This window comes from Mobula birostris, chromosome 3 (genome assembly GCF_030028105.1).
Source record: "Mobula birostris isolate sMobBir1 chromosome 3, sMobBir1.hap1, whole genome shotgun sequence".
NCBI lineage: Eukaryota > Metazoa > Chordata > Chondrichthyes > Myliobatiformes > Myliobatidae > Mobula > Mobula birostris.
Window position 1 is genome coordinate 23,883,541 of NC_092372.1, and position 23,736 is coordinate 23,907,276.

Consider the following 23,736-nt stretch of genomic DNA (forward strand, 5'->3'; position numbering starts at 1 on the left):
CGGGTCTGGAGGACCTGAGTTATAAGGAAAGATTGAATAGGATAGGGCTGTATTCTTTAGAATATAGAAGACTGAAAGGAGATTTGATAGAAATACAAAAAAAACATTGTGTGCTATAAATAGGGGAAAATGCAAACAAATGTTTTCCACTGCGGTTGGATGGGATTACAACCAGAGGTCATGGGTTAAGGGTAAAAGGTGAGAGGTCTAAGGGGAATATGAGGGGCAATGCCCTCACTTAGTGGGTTGTGAGAATATGAAATGAGCTGCCAGTACAAGTGATACATGCGAGCTCGATTTCAACATTTAAGAGAAGTTTGGATAGGTACTTGGATTGTATGCCTATGGAGGGCTATCGTTCCAGTGCAGGTCCATGGGAGTAGGAAGCTTAAATTATTTTGGTATGAACTAGATGGGCCAGGAGCCTTTTTCCGTGCTGTACTTCTTTATGATTCTATAATAGACTTTGGTAAAATATAGAGTTCCAATAGAAGGCTGGACATTGTGGGCAATCACAGGACCTATGGCAACAAAGCCAAAGGCAAAGGGAAGCATGGCAAGACTTCAGAGGTGCTGATTGCAAATGACGAGATTGACTATTCCCCTGAATAGGGGAATAGAGGAACTTCTGCCCTGAAACTCCTGCCTTGAAATTCTTGCCCTGAAGCTACTGCACTGAAACTCTCTCATCCCCATTGAGGATGCAAAGATCATTGCTAGAGGCTCAGCAATCTCCTCCCTTACCTCCCACTCTAGCCTGGGGTACATGTCATCCGGTCCCAGAGATTTATCCAACTTGATGCTTTCAAAAAGCTCCAGCACATACTTTTTCTTAATGTCTGCACAAATTATTATAATTTTATAATAAGACTATAAGACCATAAGAAATAAGAGCATAATTAGGCCAATTGACCTATTGGGTCTGCTCTGCCACTTCATCATGAGTGATCCATTTCCTTTTCAACCCCAGTCTCCTGCCGTCTCCTGTAACCTTTCACGCTGTGACTAGTCAAGAACCTATCAACTCCTGCCTTCAATACCCACAATGACGTAGACTCCACAACCACCTGTGGCATCGAATTCCATGGATTCACCACCCTCTAGCTAAAGAAATTCCTCCACATCTGCTTTCTAAATGGATGTCCCTCTATTCTGAGATTGCGCCCTCCGTCGCTAGACTCCCTCCTCCGTAGGAAACATCCTCTCCACATCCACTCTATCTGGGCCTTTCAACATTTGATAGGCATCAATGAAATCCCTTTCTCACTGAGATGTGGGAACTCATCACACTGACTGCAATTTTGCCCTGTAATTATGAGTGGATTGTTGCACCATAGCAATGATGGACAGTAGCAGGAGAAAACTCTGTGGAAAATGTTACTTGATATTGAGATTTTAGTTAAGACTTTCAAATATGCCACTATGACATTAATTTGCCATTGCCTGCAGTGGCTCTGTGGTAGGAATAAACAAGTAGAGTCTGATTCTTTCGGAAGAGTAAAGGGATTCAAATAGCATTAATAGCCACAGCTGTGAGATGATTAGGTTAAACCGCAGTACAACAAAGTATGGAATCTGGATTAAATCCAAATGTTCATAGAGTGAAAACTTTGGATACTTTTTAATCCAGCAAAAGTTTTTCTTCTTTACAGAATTAAGGTAAATATATCACTATACTATTTTCTTAACAATACATGCCTGCTGATAAAATGAACCAGATATTATTCTGTCTTTCGTATCCACCTTAAACTTTATGAATCATTTTTTTCTCAAGCTTGGCTGGCTTAATGGATATTTTTAAACTATCTTTTAACAGAAATAAATTAGCTGGTGCAATCAATTTACTCAAAGTGCATTTATTGTACATATATAATGGATGATGCAATCCTACATAATAAGATCTACAGAGTTAGAAATAGATAATGCATCATGTTAAAAAAAATAAGTAGCTTTGTTCCGATGTCTTAGCTGATGAGCACTATCAATGGCCACTTTATTAGGTACCTCCTAATAAAGTGGCCCCTCTGTATATGTTCGTGGACTTCTGTTACTGTAGCCCATCAACTTCAAGATTTGATGTGTGGTGCATTGAGAGATCCTCTTTTGCACACTACTGTTGTAACATGGGGTAATTTGAGTTAGTATTGCCTTCTGTCAGCTTAAAACATTCTGGCCATTCTCCTCTGACTTCTCTCATTAACAAGGCATTTTTGCCCAAAGATCTGCCATGCGCTGCATGTTTTTTTTGTTTTTGCACCATTCTCTATAAACTCTGGAGACTTTTGTGCATGAAAATCCCAGAAGATCAGCAGTTTCTGAGTACTTCAACAACCCTGTCTAGCACCAGCAAATATTCCATGGTCAAAGTCATCTAGATCACATTTCTTCCCCATTCTGACATTGAACTGAACCTTTTGACCATGTCTGCACGCTTTTATCCATTGGGTTGCTACCACATGATTGGCTGATTAGATATTTGCTTTAATGAGCAGGTGTATAGATATAACTACAAAGTGACCACTGAGTGTATAATGTTGTCTGCAGAAGAAAATACTAAATGGCTTATATTCTATGTCCTCAAACTGTTAAAATTAGCAGTAACTTCACATTGGTTTCAAATGGCAAACAGTGTTTCAGGTGTGGCTTGAGATATAACAAAGAAGACAACCAGACACTCAAAGATGAAACCATCCAGAGGCACTGGTTTTGCAAGATTTGCACATGTAGAACCATTTACACAATGTGGCAGCTCTTCTTGATACTTGCTTGTATCATGAATGTATAATATAATCACCGTATTGCTTATTACTGGACTAGTAGTTCAGTGATCTGAATCAATAATCCCAAAGGTGGTGGACTCTGTGTTACAGGAACAAAGGTTGATCCACAAACTTATCTGTAGTTACCATTCACTGTTCTGTGACAACAAAATCCCAGACACATTTCCTGCTCAAGGAGTTTATTTTTGTGTTCATCACCATTGTCTACATTCCCTTAAGTACCAATGCCAAGGATGCACTGAGAGAGGTGTACAGTCTCATCAGCTCTCTTCAAAACAAGCCATCCAGATGGTCTCTTCATAATTTCAGGAGACTAGAATCATGTTAACCTGCAGGACATTTTACTCAAATTCTACCAACTTATCACTACGGGCTCGAAGGGAACAAACAGACTGGATTATGTTTATATAAACAAGTGCTGTACTTAGAAAGCCACCCCACACAGATATCTTGGCCTCTCTGACCACATCTCCATAGTGTTAATTTCAGCATACCAACTGCTGTGGAAATTGGAGAAAATAGAAAAGAGGACAATCACTGTATGGACTAATGAGGCAATTTCTGTGCTCCAGGACTGTTTTCAATGGACTAAATGACAGACGTTTAAGGAACCTGCCTCAAACAGAGAAGGCACAGCCCTTGAGGAATATGACTCATCTGTCACTGCTACATCTGTGTGTAGACAACATCAGTACCTCAAGAACAGTCATCGCACAGCCCAACCAGAAACTCCAGATGAACACAGGGGTGCACTCCATATTAAAAGCCCAGGACATTGCCTTCATATCTGGAGACAGAAAAACTCTCAGAGCATCCAGGACATTAAGGGGCATTAAGGGGGCAAAGATTGCCTACACACTAAAAAGTCAGGAGCACCTGTCTGATAATGATACTCAGCGTATGTGGCTATGCATCTAGGGTATTACTGACCACACAAGAAAAAACAGCACTGGGATGGTACCAGTGATGTCTCCCTGCCAGACACTCTAAACATTCATGCTCACTTTGAGGCATGCAACACAACACCAGCCACAAAAGCTACCCCTCTCCCAGGTGAGCAGCCACTGCCTGCAACAGCAACAGACATGAGAAGGACCCTGTAAAGAGGCTGCCAGGCCACACAACATCCCAGGCTGAGTACTCAGGGAGTGTGCACACCAGCTTACTGATGTTTTCATGGACATCTTCAGCACTTCACTCATCTGAGCTGCTGTCCCTATATGCTTCAAATCAGCCACCATCATCCCTGTAGCAAAGAACTCCACTCCTTCAGAACTGAAAGAGCTCAATATGTGCCCGGTGGCACTGACACTAATCATTGTGAAATGCATTGAACAGCTGGTCATGGCACATATCAAAAACTTCATTCTTACCGCACTGGATAATCACCAATATGCTTACCGACACAACCACTCTACGATAGATGTCATAGTATCTGTCATGCTCTAGCTCAAACATACCTGGAAAACAAGGACACTAATGTCAGCAGGCTGTTTCTGGATCTCATTTTGCAATTCAACACTACTGTCCTGCAGACCTTGGTGAACAAGCCCCTACTCTTTGGTCTAAATGCGCCAAAGTGCAACTGGAATTTGGATCTCCTACGCAACAGATCTCAGACAGTCAGGATGTACACTGCTCCTCCCTCCCCATTATCCTCAGAATGGGTGCCTCCCCCATCCCCAGGGCTGTGTGCTGAGCCCATTGCTGTGCACTCTGCTCACACACGACCGCACAGCCAAATGACCTGAGTAATCACATTGCCAAGTTCACTGATGACCCGGCAGCGACAGGCTCATCAGGAACGATGAGGTGGCCTACAGACAGGAGGTAGAAGATCTCGAGGCTTGGCGCCGGGCAAGTAACCTCTTACTCAATGTCAACAAGACAACAGATAGCTATCGACTTCAAGAGAACTCGCTCCACTCACACCCCTCTTTACATCAGCAGCGAGCAATTTCAAACTCCTGGGACTGTACATTTCACATAAACTCTCATGGTTCCAGAATACATTCCACACAATCAGGAAAGCTCACCAACACCTCTATTTGCTGAGGCGGCTGAAGATAGCTGGATTATGCACATCTCTACGCGTGTGCAGTAGAGCGCATCCTAACATGCTGCATCAGTGCATGATACAGAAACTGCTTTGCAGCAAGCAGGAAGGCTCTACAACCGGTAGTCAAAACTACCCAACACATCATCGGCACTAGCCCTTCGTGCCATCAAGGACATATATACAGAAAGGTGCCAGGAAAGGACAGTAACATGATGAAGGATGCTGTTCTCCCTGCCCATAGACTATTTATCCCACTCCTATCATGGAGGAGACTACACAGCATCCATGTTAGAACCATCAGCCTCAAAAACAGTTACTTCTCTCCTGCAGTAAGGCGGATCAACATCTCCGCCCACTAAACAAACCCACTACACCCTCCACCACTTTTAATTTATCATTATTGGAAGAGGCCATACAGTCAAGTATTTGGATAGACAGGGGCTGGTTAGAGATAGTCAACATGGTTTTCTGCATGGTAAGCTTTGTCTAACCAATGCTAATGATTTTTTCGAGGAAGTTACGAGAATAGTTGATGAAAGCAAGGCAGTGCATATTGTCTACATAGACTTTAGTGTGGCCCTTGACAAATTCCCATATGGGAGGCTGGTCAAGATGGTTCAGTCTTCATACAGTTCTTCATTCAAGAGGATGTAGTAGATTTGATTAGACATTGGCTTTTCAGAAGAAACTGGAGTATCATTGAAGATCGTTGCCTCTTTGACGGGGGGTCTGTAATTTGTTGAGTGCCACAGGGATCAGTGCTGGGTCCATTGCTGTTTGCCGTCTACAGTACTGTGTGAATGTCTTAAGTACATATATGTGGCTTGGTTGCTAAAGATTTTGGCACTGTACTACATCTGTCAATGTGGAACGGGGAGAAAGTTTGTAAATCTGGCAGGAGAAAATGATGTTGGGAATGGCAAGGGTGGAGTGTCATGGGAGGGGTATGGGACAGGTGGCAGCGAGGGAGTGTCAGGATGGATGGTGTGGTGCAGGTGCAGATGCACCCTGCCCTGAGACGTCAGGCAAGGTCTTTTGATTCCAAGCAATTGGTTTATTAAACATTACAGAATGTCTCTCTGGTGCTTCCTGTGTCCTCCCCTCTCCGTTCCTCCTTTCCCAACCATGATTCCTCTTTCCGTGCCCCCTTCCCGTTCTCAGTCCACAATAGAGACCAATATCAAAATCTGGTTTATCATCACTCACTTATGTTATGAAATTTTGTTTTGTGGCAGCAGTACAGTACAATACATAAAATTACTACACTTCTCTGCAAACATCTTAGGCACCCTGAATTTGCACAGTACTGTATATCATTATCTGGATGATAACATGGTAAACTGGATCAGCAAATTCGCAGTTGACACCAAGATTGGTGGTGTAGTGGACAGTGAGGAAGATCATCAAAACTTGCAGCAGAATCCGGTGCAAAATAGGCTGAAAAATGGCAGATAAAATTTAATTTAATTTTAATTTTTTGTTTAATTTATTGAGATACGGCATGGAGGATACCCTCCAGCCTTTCAAACCACACCACCCTGCAAGCCCCCAATTTAATGCTGGCCTAATCATGGGACAACTTACAATGACCAACTAACCTACCAACCAGTACGTCTTTGGATTATGGGAGGAAACTGGAGCACTGGAGGAAACCCACGCGGTCACGGAGAGAACGTACAAACTCCTTGCAGGCAGCGACGGGAATTGAACGCAGGTTGCTGGAAGTGTGCTAACCACTATACTACCATGCCACCCCAGACAAGTGTGAGGTGTTGTTCTTTGGGAGGACCAACTGTGGTCGGTCTTACAATGTGAGCGGTAGGGCACTGAGCAGAGCGGTAGAACAGAGGGATCTGGGAATATGAGTCCATAATTCCTTGAAAGTAGCGTCATTGGTAGATAGGGTCATAAAGAAAGCTTTTGGCACATTGGCCTTCATAAATCAATGTATCGAGTACAGGAGATGGAATGTCATGTTTAAGTTGTATAAAACATTAGTGAGGCCTAATTTGGAATATTGTATGCACCTTTGGTTACCTACCTATAGGAAAGATGTAAATAAGATTGAAAGAGTGCAGAAAACTTTCACAATGGTATTGCCAGGATTCAAGGACCTGAGTTATAGGGAAAGTTTGAATAGGTTAAGAATTTATTCACTAGTACATAAAAGATTGAGGGGAGATGTGATATGGGTATACAAAATTATGAGGGGTATTGATAGGGTAAATGCAAGCAGACTTTTTCCACTGAGGTTGGGTGAGACTAGAACTAGTTGTCATGGGTTAAGTGTGAAAGGTGAAATGTTTAAAGGGAAGATGAGGGAAACATTTTCATTCAGAGGGTGGTGAGAGTGTGGAACGTGGTGATAGTTCAAGTGGTGGTTGTGGAGTTTGGATAGATACATTGATTGAAAGGGTATGGAGGGCTATGTTTTGGGTACAAGTTGATGGGACTAGGCAGATTCATGTTTCAGCACTGCCAAGATGGGCCAAAAGACTTATTTCTGAGCTGTAGTGTTCTGCTGCCACAAAGTTAACAAATTTCTTGGCATATGCGGCTGATATTAATCCTGATTCTGAAATTGTTCACGTGTGCATAATGCCATCTCTCTCTTTCAGGCATATTTTGAGATTGGGTATAATTCCTCCTATATATAATGTGTGAATAAAATGTCACCTACCAAATAATGTGTTGTAACTCAGGCTTATCATACAGTGGATTTGTGGCCATTTGTAAAAGAGTGAAGAAAGGCGATATGACTGTTCTTCGTTATGGAAAGAGATTTATACAAGACCATAAGACCATAAGACATAGGATCAGATTTAGGCCATTCAGCCCATTGAGTCTGCTCTGCCATTTCATCATGGCTGATCCATTCCTCGCAACCACATTCTCCTGCTTTCTCACAGCAACCTTTCATGCCCTGAATAACCAAGTACCTATCAACCTCTGCCTTAAATGACATGAAATGACCAGGCCTCCACAGCTGCCTGTGGCAATGAAATCCACAGATTCACCACTCTCTGGCTAAAGAAATTTCTCCTCATCTCTGTTCTAAATGAACAAATATTCAGTTGCTCTGGAACAACCAAATCACAGAAATATGACCTGAAGAATGGAATCCAAGTTTTTCTTGACAGTATTGATAGGAGTGAACAGTCCATGTGGAGGCAAAGTTCAACCTTTACACCAAAGGGACACTCTATCTTATTATATGACTATGCTCCTGTAGCAAAAAGAAAAATGCATTTACAATAGTTCTAGCAGCTCATAACTGAGTATCCAAAAGGTGAGCTGTACCATAATTTGTAATTTGCAAACCGAGCAAGTACATTCTTAATTTATTACGTATTAATCCTTTGTTACTACATCTAGTATAAAAACAGAGCACTAGTTGGATTACACTATCTGGACATGATGTAATGGCACTGTACGCTTCATTGCTTGTTTGAAATCACAACACTATTTCCAGTGGAAAAGAGGAAAATGAGGGAGCCAGTTTTTGAGAGGATAATGAAATGAAGGATTTATTGTGAGCATTGAAAATACTTTGAGGCCTGGACACAAGAGGACAGAATGTATGTTTAATTAATAAGGGCTAATTTGCTGTGCCAAAGGAATTTAGCTTACAAATACATGGCAACTCAATATTCCACAGTAATAAATTATAGCCTAACTGTATAAAAAATGTCAAATCTTTGCAACAGTCACATTTGTCCAGTAAATTGTCTTCCCGGTTTCGAGCTGTGGGGTGACCATTTTCTGAAACAATGCTATTCATAAAATATTCAGCCTTATGGATGTACAGTAGCAATGTCAGCTAACATAGAACACAGAACATAGAAATCTACAGCACATCACAGGCCCTTCAGCCCACAATATTGTGCCAACCATGTAACCTGCTGTAGAAACTGCCTAGAATTTCTCTACTGCATAGCCCTCTGTTTTTCTAAGTTCCATGTATCTATCTAAGTGTCTCTTAAAAGACTCTATTGTATCTGCCTCTACAACTGTCACTGGCCGTGCATTCCACATATCCATCACTCCTTGTGTGAAAACCTTATCTCTGATATCCCCCTTGTACCTGCTACCAAGCACATTAAAACTGCCCATTCATGTTGGCCACTTCAGCTCTGGGAAAAAGTCTTTGGCTATCCATATGATCAATGCCTCTCATCATCTTATACACCTCTATCAGATCACCTCTCGTACTCCGTCGTTCCAAGGAGAAAAGACTAAGTTCACTCAACCTATTCTCATAAGGCATGCTCTCTAACAGAAAATGCATGCTTAAAGCTCGATTATTATTAGTTTCCCAGTAAACTGTGGCATAGCAGTTGACGTAACACTTCACTGCACCAAGGAAGGGAAAATCAGGGTTTAATTCCCATCACCATCAGTAAGGAGTTTGTATGGCCTTTTGGGGCTGCATGGGTTTCCTCTGGGTCCTCTGGTTTCCTCCCACATTCCAAAAATTTACGGGTAAGAGTTAGTAGGCTGTAGGCATGCTATGTTAGTGCCTGAAGCATAGTGACACTTGTCGTTTGCCCCCAGTATATCGTTGGATGGTGTTGGCTGTCAGTCCATGGCCTCCAAGTTGAGGCCACCCTCAGGGTGAAGGAGCAACGTCTTAGCCCCCAGCCTGATGGCATGAATATCAATTTCTCCTTCTGGTAAAAATAAATTCCCTCCCCCTCCAATCTTCTTCTTTTCTTCACTGTGGCCACTTACCTCTTCTCACCTCTCCCTGGTCCTCTTCTCTTTTCCTTTCTCCTATAGTCCACTCTTCTCTCCTATCAGATACTTTATTCCCCAGCCCTTCAACTTTCCAATCCACCTGGCTTCACCTATCCCCATCTAGCTATCCTCCTTCCCCTCCCCAACTTTTTTATTCTGGCTTCCTTCCCCTTCCTTTTCAGTCCTGAAGAAAGGTCTTGGCCTGAAACATCAACTGTTTATTCATGTCCATAGATGCTGCCAGACCTGCTGAGCTCCTCCAGCATTTTGTATTGGTTTTAGATGCAAACGATCTATTTCACTGTACTTTATGATGATTCAATGTACATGTAACAAATAAAGCTAATCTTCATCTTTCCATAAGGTGTATAAGGTCCAATCACTCGAGTTGAGTAACGTGTTCTCCTAAGGGGTTGTCCACTGGTGAGTGTTCAGGTGGCTGTAGAGGCTGATCCGAGAGCCACATATTCTGGTGCAAGTGTGGTCACGAGTAAGTGGTGGCTGTGGTAAGTGTTGGGTCTTTTTATTGTTCAATCTCTCCTGAACTAATATTGGTAGAGCATTATACATTTTCTGTTAATTGATATCACATCCTGAAGACTGACTGGTCTTCATGGATAGCATGTTTCAGAACATGCCCAGGAGACTGGTGGTGAAGAAGGAATGGGTGATCACCTGAAAGACTAGTAAAGAGTAGAGAGGTTGTTCAGATCTGCGCTCAGTCAGACTTCTCTTTGTCAGTTCACCAGAGCCAAGATCAATGGGTGGTTTGTTAGTACAGTGAGGAAGGAGAAAGGATGAAAGAGTTAATAATTACAATAGATCCTATAATTAAGGGAACAGACAGACATATCTCTGGTTGCAGAATTGACTCTACAATGAGTTATTATCTCCATGTAGGTGGTAAAGGATTTTGGAAATTTCTCTAAGGGAGGTTGAACAGTCAAAGGTTGTGAGCAACACGCACGAAATGTTGGAGGAACTCAGCCTGCCAGGCAGCATCTATGGGAAAGAGTACAGTCGACGGTTTAGACTGAGACCAAAATGTCGACTGAACTCTTTTCCATAGATGCTGCCTGCACTGCTGAATCCCTCCAGCATTTTGTGTGTGTTACTTGGATTTTCAGCATCTGCAGATTTTGTCTTGTTAGTCAAAGGTTGTGATTCACATTGGTAACAATGACAAGATTTTAAAGAGATTAAGAAAGGGGGCCTTAAAGGTAACAATTTCCAATTACTACCCCCCCCCCCCCACCCCCATGCCACTAATGTTAATAGAACTATGGGAAAAGAACAGGAGATGTGTGGCCAAAGACATGATGTAGGAGGAAGGGCTTTGGGACCATTTCTGGAGAATTTAAGAGACAAGGGTTAAATTAATCTGAAGAAGACAGACACAGGAAGATAGCATTGAAAAGGAGAAAAAAAAGTACAAAAAGAATTGGAGAGTGATAAATATCATCATATGAAGAAATAGAAAGTTTTCAGGCAGCATTCAGTGAAAAGTACAAGAAGATAAAAAATAAGATTACAGTGCATACTTGAAAATGCAAAATATATTTAACAAAGGAAAATGGTATTGAACTGTAGGCACAATTAACCAAGTGAGATTACAATATAGTGATAATAACATGTCTGGTTGGATAAAGTAGACAAGTTCTTCAGCAGAGACTGAGAAGGAAAGAAAGAAATGGGTGGCCCTATTGATTGTGAAGTATACTATAGTGGTGGAGAAAAATGATATTCTGGAACACCTACTGACAGAATCAGAAATAATATCTCCAACTTTATTTTCAGCTATTGGAAAGGAAATTGAGAAAGAAATTTTGAGGGGAATTGCTGCGATATCCAAAGGTCATATAGATGTAATAGTTGAGAACTTCAGTTATCCCAATATGGAATTAAATTGTAATAAAAGGAGCAAAGAGGGGAAGGATTTTATCAGTGGTGCTGACCAAGTAACTGTTCTGAACGCCATTCAGAAATATTCCTGTCCCCAATAGCTAACACTAGAGGGCATAGATTTAAGGTCCTTGGAAGTAGGTACAGAGGTGATGTCAGGGGTAAGTTTTTCACACAGAGAGTGGTGGTTGCATGGAAGGCACTGCCAGCGACAGTGGTGGAGGTGAATAAAAGATGGTCTTTTAAAAGACTCTTAGGTACATGGAGATTAGAAAGATAGAGGGCTAGGCAGTAGGGAAATTCTAGGCAGTTTCTGGAGTAGGTTACATAGTCAGCACAACATTGTGGGCTGAAGGGCCTGTAATGTGCTGTAGATTTCTATGTTCTATGTTTTATGTTCTCATTGTCCTTCAGCTTAGGGTTAGGTTTATCCAAATTTATAATTGACTCAACAATGATGGCAACATTTCTAGACATGGTTCCAGAAGTAAACTAGGTCAAATGGAGAAAATATGAGTGGGAGAACATCTGGTAAACTGTAGTCAAAATAGTGAAAAGTTTGTACCACTATGAAAAAAGGTATTCTGTAGAGGACTGGTTACAACACTGCAGTAAGATGAGGTAGCAATCAAGAGAGTACCGGAGAGATTCGCCAGGATGTTGTTTGGAATGGATGGCTGAAGTTATATGGAGAGTTTGGGTAGGCAGAGTTTACTCTTATCAGAGGCTAAGGGATGTCTTAATAGAGGTTTATAAGATTTTATGGGGCATAGATATGATAGGTAGAATTTTTCTTCTCAGGTTGTCTCAAGCTAGCAGGCACAAGTTTAACATAAGGAGGGAAGAATTTAAAGGCGCTCCAAGGGTAAATTGTTCCCAAAGGGAGCTGGATATCTGGAATGATCTGTCAGTATAGGTGGTAGAGGCAGGCACAATTTATAGCAACTTAAAGTCATTATGAGGGTTAATACTAGAGAGATACAGCGTAATGCAGGCAGATAGGATTAGTGTAGATAAGCATTGTGGCCAACATGGAGAAATTGAGTGGAAAGGGACCCATTTCAAAGATCAAAACTCAAATTTATTAACAAAGTATGTCTACCATTTACAATCTTGAGATTCATCTTCTTGAAGACAGCTACAGAACAAAAAAACGCAATAGAATTCACAAAAAAAATCGCACAAACAAGATTGCCACATATCCAATTTGCAAAAGGGGACAAATCACGCAAATGTTTTAAAAAAAGTAAACAAGAACAAATGGAACATGAATTGCAGAGTCCCCTAAAGTGAGTAGACAGTTGCAGAGCCCATTCAGTGCTGAGACGAGTGAAGTCCATCCACAAGCCCAGTGGCTGCAGTGCAACAACTGCCCCAAACCTGGCAGTGTGGGGCCCAAGACTTTTGTACCTCCTGGCCGATGCTAGTAGTGTGAAGAAAGAGAGACCAGTCAAACACAGGCAGACGCCGCTAAACGACCATTTTCCACTCTCGTCCTTGACGCTGTATCAATGTGGAATAATGGAGCTGACCATGGGATTGTCTTCAACTATCAGGCTTCAACCCAGCATCTACCCCCAACGATGGTCACGGCAGCCATTTCTGCACTCTCAAATGTCTCGTTTGCCAAATCCCCCAGAAGATCAGGCTGCCAGAGATTACAACGAGACATTGATAGGACGCAAAACTGGGCTGAGAAGTGGGAGGTGGAGTTCAACCCAGCTAAGTGTGAGATGGTTCATTTTGGTAAGTCAAATATAATGGCGGAATATAGCATTAATGGTAAGTCTCTTGGCAGTGTGGAGGATCAGAGGGATCTTGGGGTCTGAGTCCATAGGACACTCAAATCTGCTAAGCAGGTTGACTCTGTGGTTAAGAAGGCATACGGTGCATTAGCCTTCATCAATCATGGGATTGAGACAAGAGCCGAGAGGTAATGTTGCAGCTATATAAGATCCTGGTCAGACCCCACTTGAAGTACTGTGCTCAATTCTGGTCGTCTCACTACAGGATGTGGAAACCATAGAAAGGGTGCAGAGGAGATTTACAAGGATGTTGCCTGGATTGGGGAGCATGCCTTATGAGAATAAGTTGAGTGAACTCGGCCTTTTCCCCTTGGAGCGATGGAAGATGAGAGGTGACCTGATAGAGGTGTACAAGATAATGAGAGACATTGATCATGTGGATAGTCAGAGGCTTTTCCCCAGGGCTGAAATGGCTAGTACGAGAGGACATAGTTTTAGGGTGCTTGGAAGTAGGTATAGAGGAGATGTCAGGGGTAAGTTTTTTATGCAGAGAGTGATGAGTGTGTGGAATGGGCAGCCGGCGGTGGTGGTGGAGGCGAAAACAATAGGGTCTTTTAAGAGACTCCTGGATGGGTACATGGAGCTTAGAAAAATACAGGGCTATGGGTAAAGCCTAGGTAGTTCTAAGGTAGGGACGTGTTCGACACAGCTTTGTGGGTCAAAGGGCCTGTATTGTGCAGTACATTTTCTACGTTTCTATGTTTCTAAGTGCCAGATCATTCAGTCAGTTCAAAAGAATTTCTTAAAAGAAAAATTACAGGCTGCAGACTGCAGTGATCACAATTCTGAAGAAGTACATCAACTGGAGTATCAGGATATCCCGGCGGCCAGCCACTACAATTCTACTTCCCATTCCCATTCCGACATGTCAGTCCATGGCTTCCTATACTGCTGCAATGAGACCACACTCAAGCTGGAGGAGCAACACCATATATACCATCTGGGGAGCCTCCAACCTGGACATCTGGTAATTGACACCTCTCCTCTTCACCATTCCCATTCCTGTTTCCCTCTCTCACCTCACCTCCTTAACTGCCCATTAGTTCCCTCCGGTGCTCCTCCCCTTTCCCTTTCTTTCATGCTTTTCTACCCTCTCCTTTCGGATTCCTCCTTCTCCAGCCCTTTATCTCTTTCACCTATCAGCTTCCCACCTCATTATTTCACCCCTCTCTCTTTCCCAGTTTTGCCTATCACCTACTAACTTGTACTTCTTCCTCCCCTCCTCCCACCTTCTTGCTCTAACTTCTCACATGTTTTCCAGTCCTGATAAAGGGTCTCGGCCTGAAAGGTTGATTTTTTCCCCCCCTCTTTTCCATTGATGCTGCCTGGCCTGCCAAATTCCTTCGTCATTTGTATTTGTTGCTTGGATTTCCAACATCTGCGGATTTTCTCATCTTTGTGCTACTAGAATATCAAGTATTTTTGTGAACTGTCTGCAAAACATCATTGTTGGTCACTGGCACCACTGCCCTATCTTCCCTATTTTCGCTTCCTGCACTGTGATTCTATGATATAGTGCAACTAGCAAACACTCATGGAGGACCAATGTCAATGGTATGAGAACCGATCTGATATGGGCAAATTGGATTAAAGCGTAGCAGACAAAAAAGTTATTGAACAATGGGAATCCTCTGAGGCAGAGATTTCTTACCTTCAATCCAGACATGTTTCCATGGGAGAGAAGAGCAAGAAAATTAAAGCAGGGGACATTAGACATCAAAATGATATGAAGTACATAGATGGATAGATAGATACTTTATTGATCCCAAAGGAAATTATAGTGTCACAGTAGCATTACAAGGGCACAGATGTACAAATATTAGAAGAGAAGTAAGAAAGAGTAAAAATAAGTTACCTTAAAAATAAGATGTACAAGATTTACAAGTCAAAGATTACAAAATCACTTCCCTGGCTATAGATTGACTCATTATAGAGCCTAATGGTTGAGGGTAAGAATGACCTTATATAGCACTCTTTGGAGCAGCACAGTTGTTTTAGACTAGAGCTGAAAAAAAAGATCATGTGGCAGATATCCGGTAGATAATGCAAGTGAGAATGAGGCTGAATCTCATATATAGGTCAGAGGGGAGATGAGAAATGAACGAAGAAAAACAAAGTGTATACGTGAGAAAGGACTGGCAGCAAATAAGAGAGAATGCAAAAAAATATATACTTCATGTGAACAGGAAAAAAATTTGTAAGAAGTGTGAATGGAAAAGTTGAGGTACTAAATGTACACTTTAAATTAGGTCTTCATCAAGGAAGAAGAATCCACTGGTATCTCAGTAAAGGAAAACAGAGTTATGATTCTTCATGAGGTAATATTATAAAACAGCAGGTACCACAGGTAACATACTTGGCCCAGTTGTTTTGTTTGTTGGTATCCTTGGTTGCTGAAGGGGGAGAAAGAAGAATTGCCATTGTCCATAACCTTGAGGCAGTGCTTGAGAAATGAAATTACGACAAATGTTCAGCAAACCGAATCCTGGGCTTTATAATCTGAGTCACAGAGGACAAAAGCAACAAAGTGGTGACGGGAAGGGTTTGACCAAAAATGTAGTTTTGTGCCTAGTGGAAATTTAGGAAAAAATTTAAATCTTTGTGGAGGGTGGAGAAGAGCTTTGTCAAAATGATTTCAGGGACAAGGTTTGTGGAGCTGCCTTCCTTGGAAGAGAAAAGATTTCAAAGAAATCTGCTAGAGGCATTTAATATCATAATGATGTGATTATTCCCATTAGTGGAGAGGTTTATAACTAGAAGACAGAAGGAAAGTCACTGGGAAGTGTGATGTGTAGAAACCTTTCATAGACAGCAAGTAATTAAGCTTGGGAATACACTGCCATAGCTGGCGGTGAGGAGTGAATTGTGGAGTTCACATGAGCCTGGATAAATATTTGGAAGGAAAGAATTGGCAGGACTATGGGGATGGGGGAGAGGGGTGTGGGAATGTTTGGGTTAATGCTAGAGACAGCACAGAATTGATGAGCTGAGTGGTACCCTTCCATTCTGTATCCATTATATGAGCTTGTGTTATGAAAGGAATATTTTCTTTGGCTCCCCTCTAATATTTCAATTAATTACTTTAAATCTCTGCCTTTTCCTAAGGGAAATAGGTCCTTCCTATTTACAGAACAACGCACACAAAACACTGGAGGAACTCAGCAGGCCAGGCAGTATCTACAGAAGAGGAATAAACTGTCATCGATTTGGGACAAAACCTTTAATCCGACTTGAGGGAAGTGATAGGCAGGTGAGGAAAAGAGGTGTGGAGCCTCTTCACTCCATCCACAAAAATCAGGATTTCCCAGTGGCCAATGATTTTAATTACTTCACCCCACCCTCCTTCCCCACCCAGCTGGTTTCACCTATCACTTTCCTCTCCCCCCACCTTTTTATTCAGATATCTTCGTCCTTCCTTTCCTAATGAAGGGTCTCGGACTGAAACGCTGACTGCTTATTCATTACCATAGGTGCTGCCTAATCTGCTGCTTTCCTCTAGCATCTTGTTTGTATTGTTCTGGTTTTCTAGCAACTGCAGAATCTCTTTAATACATCATTTTTAGTCACTTTGACTAGGCCTCTCATATTCATGTTTATTTATATTTTTATTGATTTACAGCATAGAATTGGCCTTTCGGCCCATCGAGCTACACCATCCAGCAACCCCGGATTTAACCTTGGCCGAATCATGGGACAATTTGCACTGAGCAATTAACCTTCCAACGGGTATGTCTTCAGACTATAAGAAGAAATCAGAGCACCCAACAGAGCCCCACACAGTCATGGGGAGGATGTAGAAACTCCTCAAAGGCAGCGGTGGGTAATGAACCTGGGGTGCTGGTACTTCAAAGCATTCTGCTAACCACTACGCTACCTTGCTATGTCAGTCGGGGAATCTAAATATTATGTCAATTTAAAGATAAAGCACTTACAAAGCTATTCACTATTCAGGTTTTTCTTCTCTCTCTTTCCCTCTCATAATAACTCCTTGCCTGTTTTCCATCTTCCTCTGGTGCTCCCTTCCCACTTTCTTTCATCCAAGGCCTTCCATGCTATGATACTCCCCCTTCGCCAGCCTTGTATCCCTTTTGCCAATCAACTTCCCAGCTCTTGGTTTCATTCCTCCCCCTCCTGTCTTCTCCTATCATTTTGGGACTCCTCCTCTCCCTCCCACTTTCAAATCTCTTACTATCTCTTTCTTCCATTAGTCCTGATGAAGGGTCTCGACCCGAAATGTCAACTGTACTTCTTCCTATAGATGCTGCCTGGCCTGCTGTGTTCCACCAGCATTTTGTGTGTGTTACTGTTCAGGTTGATTTTTTTTTGTCATGATGTTAGAAGATAGTGAGTTTTTTAAATTATTTAGTGTGATTGGAATTACACCATGGGCAAAAGGCAGTCATAGCCTGCTTAATCAATTTCTGGATAACCCTGAACCTTTAGTTCCAAGTGGGCAGGTTGGTTAACAAACTGATACATTCAAGACAGGAGGGCATAAGCGAATGATCACATTTCTCAAGATATGCCTGAATAATACATAATAGGTTGTTCATTAACCATCTATCATACAAATGTAAACTCTATCTTGTCTACTTTTCAAACATATAATGAATATTGTTATCTCCATAGTCAACCTCACTCAGTCCTGTTAGCAGATTCAAATGTGTTTAGAAGAATCTAAACACATTTAGGAAAGTACTGTAGTGTCATGATTAGTATAATGGTATAACAGAGCCAACGACCCAGGCTCAATTCCCACTGCTCTCTGGAATGAGCCTGTACATTTTCTCTGTGAGCTCATGGGATCCTTCCAGATTCTCCAGTTTCCCCCCACATTCCAAAGACGTACGGGTTAGTAGGTTAATTGTCAGATGGGCATAATTGGGCAATGCAGGCTCGTTGGGTGGAAGGGCTGTATCTCTAAATAAAAATAAGTACAATGATGCTGATTAATTGATCTACAGAAATGAGATGAAGTCTACAGGGCTGCAGTTGGAGATCAGTGCGATCTCACTGGTTTGAGAAACTAGCCCATGGATGACGCAAAGTGGATTTTTGCATTTGTTTCCTTCATTGGCATTACAACTGGTCATTTTAATCATCTGTATATTTGACTCAAACAAAGCAAATCGGGCACCACGGTAGCATAGCAGTCAGCGCAATGCTATTGCAGCTCGGCACATCAGAGTTGGAATTGAATGCTGGTGCTATCTGCATGGAGTTTTTATGTCCTCCCATGAGCACGTGTGTTTCCGCCAGGTGTTCTCGTTTCCTCCAAAGATGTACTGGTTAGCATGGTTTATTGGTGATTGTAAATTGTCCCGTGATTTGGCTTGGGTTAAATAGGTGGGTTGCTGGACGGTGTGGCTCATTGGGGTGGAAGGGTCTGCTCTGCGCTCTATCTCTAAATACTGTACATAAATAAATAAATAGGGATAGCTTCTGTTTGATCTCACAATGCAAGCCAAGATTTTTCAGACAAAGTTGAAACTATTCTGTTCACAGTTGCAGTATTGAAGTCTTTGATCTAATGCCTCCTTGTGAGCAACTTCTTTTTCAATCGTAATAGTGAATCAGGTACAAATCTATCATAGAAAAGCTTCAGTATTCAACTGAGCAGACATTCTCACACTTACATATTAAATCAGATGTTATTTATTGACTGACTTTCAGTCAACTCAGGACTACCAGAACCAAGTAAACACATTGATCCAGGATACTCCGTCTTCCATAGTGGCAAACAACATGAAAGAAATTTGATCAGTACCTGTATTTGCCATGATTTTTTAAAAAAGTTTGTTCCAGAAAGTATGCTAGAAAGTCATCGGTCAGTTTATCTTTTTGGTAATGGATTAATTTGCAAGTGAGACTTTTCACTGCTGAGCCTTAACCAATCAGAACAGTGGCATTGAATTACAGATGATAATATTGACACAATTATGCACCTGGCAATGACAAAAATAGAACATGACATTTCCAGAATCGTTTCCCAGAAGCACTGCAACATGTCACATTAATCTTGAGAAAATGTCCACTAGTACACTGTGTCTGTGATTTTTTAAAATTCATAAATCAGTGAACGTTTAAAAATCAGTAAACTGGTCAAATCTAAAAAAATTGCACAGTTTCCATGACCCAAAAGAGCTGTAAAAATTATTTGAAACATATTATGCTATCAGTCATCAATAACAATACTGCAAAGAAATAACAAAGAAAATACATTTTTACTAGTTTGTTGCTGTTTGTAGAAATCTTTGCTGAAATTAGGCTGCTGAGAAATATTGGTATGTGTGCTTTCAGTATCTAATAAGCTTAAAAGGCAGCTCTGCCCCTCTGAAGAGAGTTGGATTATCCATTTGCCTCTTCCAGAAGAAAATTTGTTCATGAGTTCAATACTATCATGAGGTCAAGTTCAATGGAGAATGAAAGAGAGCACTTTTACAAGTCTGTCAAAATATAAGATACTGACTTATAAGTAGAGAAACAACATAAGAACACATACACACTAAAGAATAGAAATAGGCTGCAATAAATGCAACCAAGTAATCCCATGAGGAGTTAATCAAGTGTTAAAGTTCTAAACCAAGTATATACAGTACAATAGTGAACAATTAAATTGTTACAAATTAGTATGTTTGCATAACTTCCTGCAATGCTTTTAGTAAAGAGATATTAATCTATTAATTTAAAAATAATTAAATGAGTTATCATAAACACAATTGTCAAAGATGTGGTTAGGCATTTTCAGTCAAAAATATTAGGAGACAATGTGGCCATATCTCTTTGACTTTCCATTGCAGTGACCATTTCCTTGACTTTCTATCAATCACTTAAATACTGCCTTGGAAAAGTTGGAGGTGAAGTAAACTATAATGGCTGTCTGACATATTGACTACCTATGCCTTTCCAAAACTAAACATTCATAACTCAGGAGTTTAGTGATATATGGAGATCCAAAATATTCAAGAAACCAAGTATATCATGAAATCTACTGTCATGGCTCCCCAAGACACCAACAGAAAGAGAGGGCAGAACTTGCACAAAAAAACACCTAACTGCAGGTGCCCATTCAAACACGTACAGGAAAAAAATACACTTATTGCTTGCTTCATACCCGAACTTTAAGAAATTTCCTACCAACATTCCTGGGGGAGTTCTAGCACCAGAAGCAATTGAAGAAAGCAGTTTGCCTTATGAAAACATAAAACTTTACAGCACAAAAATGGACCCCGTTGGCCCACTTTGTCCATGCTGACCATAAAGCTTATCTGCACTATACCATTTCCCTTTATTAGGCTCATATCCTTCTACATTTTTCCTATCCCAGTACCTGTCAAAATAACTTTTAAATTTTGTATTTGCACCTGCCTCTACTAGGATGGCATTGTAATGTAGTGGTTAGCACAGCAATTTACAGTGCCAGTGACCCAGGTTTAATTCCTGCCATTGTGTATGGGTTTTGTACATTCTCCCCATGACCACATGCATTTCTTCTGGTTGTTCTGATTTCCTCACGAAGTTCAAAGTTATACTGGTTGTTAGGTTAATTGATTGTTGTAAATTGTCCTGTGATTATGATAAGGTTAAATTGGGAGCTACTGGGCAGTGGGTAAGTTAAGAGATTGGAAGAGTAAAGTTTTCATACAGAGGGAGATGGCTATTCCATATCTATCAAGCTGTCAGAAAATACTCAGTATTTTTTATTGAGATGGAGCAACATTCTGGGGAATTACTTCTGCACTCTCTTTATTGCTACCAAGTCCTTCTTGTGGTCTGGCAAGCAGAACTCAGGAAGATATTTCAGGTATGATCTAGACACTGTTTTGTACAGCAGCACATGACATCCTAGCTCAACCTATGAAAGCAAGCAAATAGAGGCTTTCTTCACCACCCTATCCACCTTTACCACCTCTTTCAGCAAGCTCTGGACTTGTATCTCCAAGTTTCTTCTGTGCATTAATGCTGCCGTGTCCTGCATTTGCTCCATATATCCTCACCAGAATATTGGTTCCCAAAGCACATTAAATTATTCTTGTCTGCCACAGCTCTGCCTAGAGTTCTAGATCATCATTGAGGACATCTTCATGAACTTAAAGTAGGAAGCATTCATAAATACGGATCCTTATCATTTAGAACATGCCCTTTTTTTGTTGCTACCTGCAGGAAGAAGGTACAGGAGCATCAATACACACACTCAATAATCCAGAATCTTCCCATCCATCCTAGATCCCATGAATACTATCAGATTATTCCTTTGCACTATTTATTTATTTTGTAATTTGTAGTAATTTTATGTTTTTGAATCATAGTCATAGACTCCTAGAATACTAGAATCATACAGCTCAGAAATAGGCCCTTCAGCCCATCTAGTCCTTGCTGAGCCATTTAAACTGCTTACTCCCATTGACCTGCACTGGGACCATTGACCTTCCAATCTCCTACCATGTATGTACCGAAGCAAACTTCTCTTAAATTTTGAAATTGAGCTCTCATGCACTGATAGCTCATTCCACATTCTCATGACTCTCTGGGAGAAGAAGCTTCCCCTCATATTCCCCTTAAACTTTTCACCTTCCCATCCAACCTCAGTGGAAAAAGCCTGTTGGCATTTACCCTATCTATACCCCTCATAATTCTGTGTACCACTATCAAATCTCCTCTCAGTCTTCTACGTTCCAAGGAATAATGTCCTCATCTGTTCAGTCATTCCTTACAACTTAGGTCCTCCAGACATGACAACATCCTAGTAATTTTTCGCTGTACTCTTTCAATCTTATTTACATTTTTTCCTGTAGGTTGGTGCCAAAATGGTGTACTACAGCCACAAAAGAACAAACTCTATGTCATATAACTCGGTGATGATAAATATGTTTTTATCCTGCTATATTCTTTAATTCAGCATCTGCAGAATTCCTGTTGTTTATATTCTTTTTGCTATCGACAACTCCACCAATTTTTCATGTTGTCTGCAAACCTAAACTTCTTGAGAAAATAATAAAAAAGAACTGAGAGCTTTGCAACACCCAAATCTTTTAAGTAATAAAAAAATGTATTTAATCATTAATTTAACCACTGTGATTAATTTTCTGATAAAGAAAGTGCCGTTCATTTTGTTTTGGTAAATAGGAAAAGAAAAACAACTTTTCTTGGTCTATTTCCTCCTCTCATTCATTTACACATTTGTGTTCTATTCATTTCCACGTGTTTAAACTTCACTATTTGCATGGATTAGTGATGGATGGCATACAGAACTTAATTCTTTCACTACATCTTCGTACATGTGACAATAATTAACTAATTACAAATTACCACTATTTTGCCTCACCAAGTAATTGTGTATTTGTCAGTGACATTCACAATTGCAACTTCATGTTCTGAGTTATGCTTTCATGGACGATAATTTTAAAGACAATAATTGTTTTGGTTATGATAACAGATATAAACGCTGCCATATACATTTTTGAAAATTAATCCACTGAATCAGAATCTGAATCTGAATCAGGTTTAATATCATCGGCATATTGTTGTGAAATTTGTTAACTTAGAGGCAGCAGCACAATGCAATACAAGATAAATAGAGAAAAAAAATATATAATGTCTATGCATATTAAACAGTTTAATAAAAAAACAGAAATTAAAAAATTGAGGTGTTGTTCGTGGGTTCAATGTCCATTTAGATATAGGATGGCAGACAGGAAGAAGCTGTTCCCTAATCACTGAGTGTGTGCCTTCAGGCTTCTGTACCTCCTTCTTGATGGTAACAATGAGAAGAGGGCATGCCCTGAGTAAAGGGGGTCCTTATCAAAGGACATTGTCTCTTTGAGGCTTTACTTCTTGAAAATTTCTTGGATGCTATGGGGACAATGGAGCATGGGGCTAACTAACTTAACATTTTTCTGTAGCTTCTTTCGATCTTGTGCCACCCGCTCCATACCAGATGGGTAATGTAGCCTAATCTCTGGCACAATCATCATATTGACTGTCATTGCAATTTGCATTAGCTTTTGATCTTCATGTATACTATTAAGAAAGCTCTTTACTTCTGTATGCAGCAAAATCTAATCGGATAAAATGAAGTAACAAAAACATGTGGATTCTCTTTTGGGAGAAAATAAAATATATACAGGATTTATAAACCAATTATTTATAAATGTTTACAAATTATATTAGGATAAGTCAATGACTGAGTTTTATGCTGGGCTGAGATGCTCTTAGAAGTGGTTGTCTCATAAAATAATGGAAAATAGAATGCTGCAATGTACTGCATATTAACAAGTGAGGAACCTATCATAGTTAATTTGGCATACAACTACTATAATCCTCCAAGAGGATCACAACTTTTTCATGGTTTGCAGGCTTGCATGCCTCAATGGCCAGGAGAATTATGCTGGCTGGAGTCAGGGTGTTATGGTTTGGCTCTTGGTAGGATCACCCATGCCAGGCAGAAGGATAG